This window comes from Phascolarctos cinereus, unplaced genomic scaffold, assembly GCF_003287225.1.
Source record: "Phascolarctos cinereus isolate Bilbo 61053 unplaced genomic scaffold, phaCin_HiC Scaffold_9;HRSCAF=440, whole genome shotgun sequence".
Taxonomy (NCBI): Eukaryota; Metazoa; Chordata; class Mammalia; order Diprotodontia; family Phascolarctidae; genus Phascolarctos; species Phascolarctos cinereus.
The window spans coordinates 165,281,090-165,288,001 of NW_027556402.1; the positions used below are offsets into that span (position 1 = coordinate 165,281,090).

The window sequence follows — 6,912 nt, forward strand, 5'->3', positions numbered from 1 at the left end:
ATTAGGAAAATGAACTATAGCATATATTTCAATAATTGAAGCCCCACTGCTTTGATACCATAACCCTGTGCCAGGATTTGATCATTTCCCCAAGATTCTTTTTTTTTCTATCAATGTGATCTGTAAGATAGTCTGATGACAATATTGTTTCTGTTCCTCGTTCAATGATCTTTTCCAAACAGTCTCTACCTTATATCCTACCCTCAGTCCTCATTTTTTTTTTCTCTTAACAGGGCACATGCCCCCAAAAGACTGAGAAGAGGAAGGATGGAAATAAACATTTGCTAAGTACCTACTAGGTTCCAGGCACTGTGCTATGCTTTGGAAACATATTATCTCATTATTAATCATTAACATTAACCTGGCCCTGAGGATCAGCAGCGGCGGCGCCGGCGCGGGCCCTTCCTCCAGATGGGCGGCCCAAACATGGCTCTGCTGCGTGTCCTTTCCCGGGAGGAAAGGCACAGGACCAGCCCATGGCCGAGGCCTGGCCAGAGGTCTACACAGCAGTCCCTCCTCCTCGCCCTCCTCCAAGGGTGTGAATATGAATGAGCCCACGATGGACGTGAAGGCTGTGACCGCCCGAGCAGCCCGGATCCTGCTGTGGACGCAGCCTTTCAGAGGCTTGGCGCTGACTCAGAGTTACTTGGGCCGGGAACACGCCACCATTCAGGACCTGGAGCCCGCGCCTGCGCGGAGAGCACGCCCTGAGGCACCACCCTGGGGGAGGAGCGGGGGAGGGCCTGCAAACGCCGCGAGGCCGGCTGCCCCGCCCAGGCCATCCCCATGGAGGTCGATCCCAGGGCGGACGGCAGCCCGAGGACAACCCGCTACGACATCGATATGACCAAGTGCATCCACTGCGTCGTCTGCCAGGAAGCCTGCCCCGTGGACGCCATCGTGGAGGGCCCCAACTTGGAATTCTTCACGGAGACCCACGAGGAACTGCTTTACGTCAAGGAGAAGCTTCTCAATAACTGGGGCAAGTGGGAGGCCAAGATGGCCACCACTATCCAGGCCGACTTCCTGTGCCGGTGAAGCCAGAACACCTGGCCACTCCCTTCATACTCAGTCTGGTCCAAGGGCAGCAGCTGTTTTTCTGTCTGGGCTCCTGGAATAAGGCCTAGAAACGGGGGGGGGGGGGGGGGAAGGTTCACACACACACACACATATACATATATATACACACACATATATAAAAACTCATTTAATCCTTTCAACGTATACATATATACAAACTCATATAATCCTTTCAACAATCATAGGTGCTGTTATGATTCCTGTTCTATAGTTGAATAAACTGAGGCAGAGAAAGGTTAAGTCACTTCCCAGCTACTAAATATCTGAGTCCAAATTTGAACTCGGGTCTTCCTTATTTCAGGCAATTAAGAGATAAAGTTCTGTGCCCAAAGTCTTGAAGACCTGAGTTCACATATGACCTCAGGCACATATTAGCTGTATGACTCTGGGAAAATCACTTAATCTCTGATTTGCCTCAATTTCATCCACTATAAAATGGAGATAATATCAATACCTTACCCCCAGGATGGTTGTATTAAATGAGATAATATTTTTGTAAAGCATAGCCAATTGAAATCTTGAAGCTCTAGGGAAGCCTCTGAATATAATCGTGAGCTAAGAATGTAGGCAAAAACTAATATTGTATAACTCATGAGAATTCTGCACATAAATCTTTAAATATGTATGTTGATTCACACAAACCCACATTATACTATAATAGACTGACTTCCCTTTGATGGTGAAATAAAGCCCCAATAGACTTGAAAAAAATCTTGATGGAGCTTTGTCCAAAGGTAAGGCTTCTGATAAGCCCTGATCTCCCCAATGTGAGGAAGCTCCCAATCTAAATCTTTGGACCTCTCAGTAGCTTTTAATATCTGAAGACAGCCCAATATTCTGCAAATAAGCAGTTTCAATCCAATTCATTTTACCACCCATCTCAAGTATTAACTGTCTGCTAATGTGAGTCTCCATTCCCAAAGGACACTCGAAAGATGTGTTTAATTTTCACTTAGTAAGGAGGGTGCACCTACAGGGTGCATTTGAAGGCAAAAGTTGAGAAGTTCACCTTGAAATGGTTGTGACATGCCTATTAGGGGGTTAAAGGACATCAGTCTAGAAGACTGTGAATGTGGAAATACATCAGAAAAAAACACACACTTTAGAAAGTGTGAAGTAAGAGACACTATTCACTCTGGCAATGACTTTTTGATAAAAAGTACTTTATATTTCATTTTTAAAAAATGGAATTTGTGTTTTTAAGGAAACTGATTAATACTCCCAACATTTCACAGGCCATATATTTAAAATTAGATCTAACCTCAGGGGACCATCTATTTACACTTTCTCATTTCACAGATGAAGAAATTGTAGCAGTTACCCAGGTGTAGGGTTACCCAGGTAGTTGATCCAAAGCATAATATGAACCCAGGTTGACTGACTCAAGAGTAGTGTTTGTTCCATTACATTTCATTGCAATTCAAAGCTTACAAAGCCAACTCATTCTGTATCATTAAAAACAAAGTTTCATCCACACCATGAAAGGAAAATGGGGAATTGAGGTAATTATCTGAAAAAGAAATAAAGAAAAATATGTTATTATTTTTGCCTGAATTATCCAAAGAATTGAAGCCAAAATTCTTTTTGGGTTGTATGATATAGCTAATTGCCTCAATTCCTCATTTCACCTTGTGAAAATTCTCTTAGATAGACAGTAGAAAAAGGCTCAAATGGGAGCAATAACATCTACATTATTGAAAATCACCTGTCACAACCTCTGCTATTACACATAAACCATGGCTACTTGAGTGGAGATGATGCTAAAGGTGCCATTCTATGTTTGACCTGAATCAGGTTTCCCTTTGAATATAAATTAGTGAAATTATAGGAACAAAAAGATTTTATTATGATTATCATTCAACAATTATGACTTGTCCAGAGGTTCTCTTTGATCTTTCCCTGCATATTTAAAAAAATGGTCATCACTATCCAGAAGGGCAAACAAATTCTAAGGCAAGACAGTACTTCAATATTTCAAGAAATCACATAAGTGACGATCCATCTATATCTTAGTAGATACTCTTCATGAGAGGATGTGGACAATAAGAATCATCACCTTATTAAACTTCAATTGATAAGCATCTTGGAGAAAGCCAGACCTCCTCAGAAAAACAAACATACACCTTGTCACCAGGACCATTTTTAAACCTTTCCATTTTGGTAGGGTTTGCAAAAGCTTGTATTCTGCTTTCAAAGTCTTTCAGAAACCAGGTTCACCTCTGTGTACCAATACAATGAGGTTTTGAAGTAGGACTAAACAAGAAGGCCAAACAAACTAAAAATCAAAAACCCAAGAACAACAAGAATAACACATATAAAACAATATGGATATTACAGGAAGGTATTAAAGTCTGTTTTTAGGAACTATGATGTAATTTGAGAATAACCTACTTCCATTTTATATCAAAATACCTGGCCCTTTACAAGGAGTGTTACAACAGACATAATGGATTTCAGAATATTAGAACCCTCAGTGGAGACCCACATATACTACTACTACTACTACTATTAGTAGTCTCACTTATGTGTATAAAAAGAAAAAAAAATCATCCTTGTGAAAATTAAAATATGTGTATTTTAAAGCTTATACTAAATGTGTGTACATATGTTTAAGAAAAGAATTTCAGAAAGAATGATTACAAGAGTCCTAGAGTTGGAAACACCATTGAAGGCTATCTAGTCCACACTAGCTCTGAATAGGAATCCCCCTTGTGATAAAATATCATCCAGACTTTGCTTGAAGACCATTAGTAACAGGACAACCACTACTTCTAGAGGCTGGGCTTTGCATACTGGGACAGAGCTAATTGTTAGAAAGTGTTGTTGTTGTTGTTTTTCATCATCTATCTTGCTGATGACATTCTTTTCACCACTAACATTTTGAAATTTCTTATTGATAAATAGGCTACTGCCTATTTAAACTCATCATTTGGCCCTTCACTGTCCTTCAGGTAACTTCCAAATTTAATTTTTCAAAGGCTGCATTACTTTATGATGAAATGACTTGCAGCAAAACTAGAATAATATTAGTGTTATGGTATATATTTTTAAAAGTGATAAGCCTGTAATCATAAAAAAATGTTTCTCAAATGCAATCCAGCTTGATCTCTTCTACCTAATAAATTATAGGCCTAGTTTACACTCGGGCCTGTTCAAGATTTATTTATTGTTGATTAATTCTAAAGATTGTCCATACAACAATATGACATAGTCTTTCTTTAAGGCATTCTTAATTTCGTAGGCATTCTTCATTATTTTTTTTCTTGTGTGGATATTTTGATTAAAGAAATGTTATTAACAGACTTGTAATAATCAGGACATTATTATCTTCAGACAGGAAATTCTGTAATCCTTCACCATCTGCAGGAATCATAAGATCATAGATTTAGAGCTAGCAAATACTATAGAGGCCAAGTAGGTCCAATTACTCTCATTTGGCAGATGAGTAAGCTGAGAGTCTAAGAAGGTTAAATGACTTTCTGAATACCTAATGCCAATGATAAAATTTGAGCCAAAGTCACCTGATTTCAAGTCAGAACACTTTCCTCTGTATTATATCTGTTTGTTCATCTTCCATTTGGACTCTACAGTAGAAATGACTCATGATTGTAGCAAAAGCAGTTAGGAAGCATACCTTTTGGTAAACCTTATTAGAAGTTCAATGAACATAGATCCATTGAAAAAGATATCTCTGTTGTTACATGTTTCAGGGTGTCATATCTTTTAAAGTATGTGTATTGTTTGAGGAGAGCCTTTAATGTGCCATTTTAGTTTATCAAAAATACTCCTTAAATTATGATATATTCATCTTAAATCTTTGCAAAAAGAACAACACAAATGTTATGGTAATATAGCCACTAAGGATAATGAGCTAAAGGAAGCCTATGAAGAACTCAGTAAGACCTTTCTAAATAAATAAGCATATATTTTAATACTCAATGACTTCAGTGTATGCGTTCATAGAGGGGGATGGTGAAAAGTATGTTGAAAAACAAAGATCAGTAATAATAAATGAGGCCTATATAAAGCTTTTAAAGTATACAGAGGCTTGATTCTTATATATCAAGAGCACTTTATTTACAGTTAGTAGGAAAGACTTGTATATGGTGCTTATAACCTCACACACAAAAAGAAACTTTATTATGTCCTATCAGACAGAAGGTATGTCATCACTAAGGTGAGAATCATTTTAATATCCGATTACTATGTAGAGTCAAACTATTAACTAGTTAGAAAAAAAATATACATATAAAATCAATACAAAAGTGGAAGAATAAAAACAAACATTATGACATGCAATTGAAGACTCTCTAATATAACCTTTTAAAAACAAGATATTGGTACTTAACACAATGCCTGGCACATAGTTGGTATTAATAAGTGTTTATTAATTATGTTGAAAAATTGGGAATGAATAAAATAATAGCTACTGATGATGGCTATTGCCATTTCCTAATGTAGATGAAACAATTCCCATAACAAAAGAGCCAAGTGAGCCTACAAACTATTTCAGAAGCAAAGTGATTTATCTTCTTCACAAGTAAGAATCTCTATGATAATGAGCTTTTTTTAAACCAGTTTACCTTATAACCTTGGAAACACTAGCTGTGAGAAAGCATGGGTAAACTAATTTAGATAATATATTTGTTCATAGATACTTGGTTTTGCACTTAGTTCATGGGTTCTACCATCCACAGATGGGATGAGAGATGATGATGATGATGATAATGATGATGGTGGTGGTGGAGGATGGTGATGACTATAACATTTATATACTGATTACTATATGCAAGGTACTGTGCTAAGAGCTTTACAAATATCTAATTTTATCTTCACAACAACCTTGGAAAGTAGCTGTTATTATTATCTCCATTTTACAGATGAGAAAACTGAGGCAAACAGTGCTTAAGTGACTTATCTAGGGTCACATAGCTAGTAAGTTTCTTGAGGTTAGATTTGAACTCAAGTATTCCTGACTCTAGACATAGCACTCTATTCACTGTGTCACCTAGCTGTCCCGAAAGAGATAATGGTGTCAAGAAACAACAAATATAATTTGAAAATGAAAAGAAAGAAATTTTGAAAAACAGAAAGGGACAATGATAAGGACAGGAAAAAAATGTAGCTACATTCCCTCTAAATGAAATAATAAAACAGTATAATAGTAACAATTACTGCTGCTTTATTCTATGGTCTAAATATTTTGGAGAAGTATGATGGCAGAACTCCCAACAAGAGGAGGTTCAGTTTGGATTCCTCTACTGTACTCATAATAAACTATTGTCAGCATATATGAGACATTGCCTTTTCTTCATCATCTTCATCTTCATAATGACTATGCACTAGATTATGTATAAATTCTCTGGCTACCAAATTAATCTACTATACGTTCAACTCTCTAATCTGTCAATTTAATCTAATCCGTTAATTTAATTTTATCTAATTTAATCTAGTTTTTTCTTTCTCAGAGGAAGAGTCAAATTTAAAATACTGTTTCTTATGCCTGTTCCATTCAATTCAGTAATAAATGAAGACTTTATGTGTTAATTCAATGTACTTTCTCACTTAGATTAAGGCAATACTGGGAGCCACCTAATTTATTTGTTGCTATTTTAGATGAAAATAAAAATAAAAATAAATGTCTAATAAACCTTTCCTTGTTCACTATGATGATAGTCTCCATGTTAAGTCAAAGGTTGCAATTATATATGCTTAGTTTGCTTGTATTTAGTTGTCCTGACGCAGAATGGTCAGTGTACCACAGGATATAAAATATTTTGGAGGCCGTATATTTATTATGGCTTTCCCTTTATTAAGTTCTCACTTTAAGAT

The 6,912-nt window shown here is 36.8% G+C and overlaps 1 pseudogene; it reads left to right on the forward strand.

Annotated features, from left to right (window-relative positions):
• Positions 1–373: 373 nt before the first annotated feature.
• Positions 374–1,038, forward strand: LOC110213188 (NADH dehydrogenase [ubiquinone] iron-sulfur protein 8, mitochondrial pseudogene; annotated as a pseudogene).
• Positions 1,039–6,912: the final 5,874 nt, after the last annotated feature.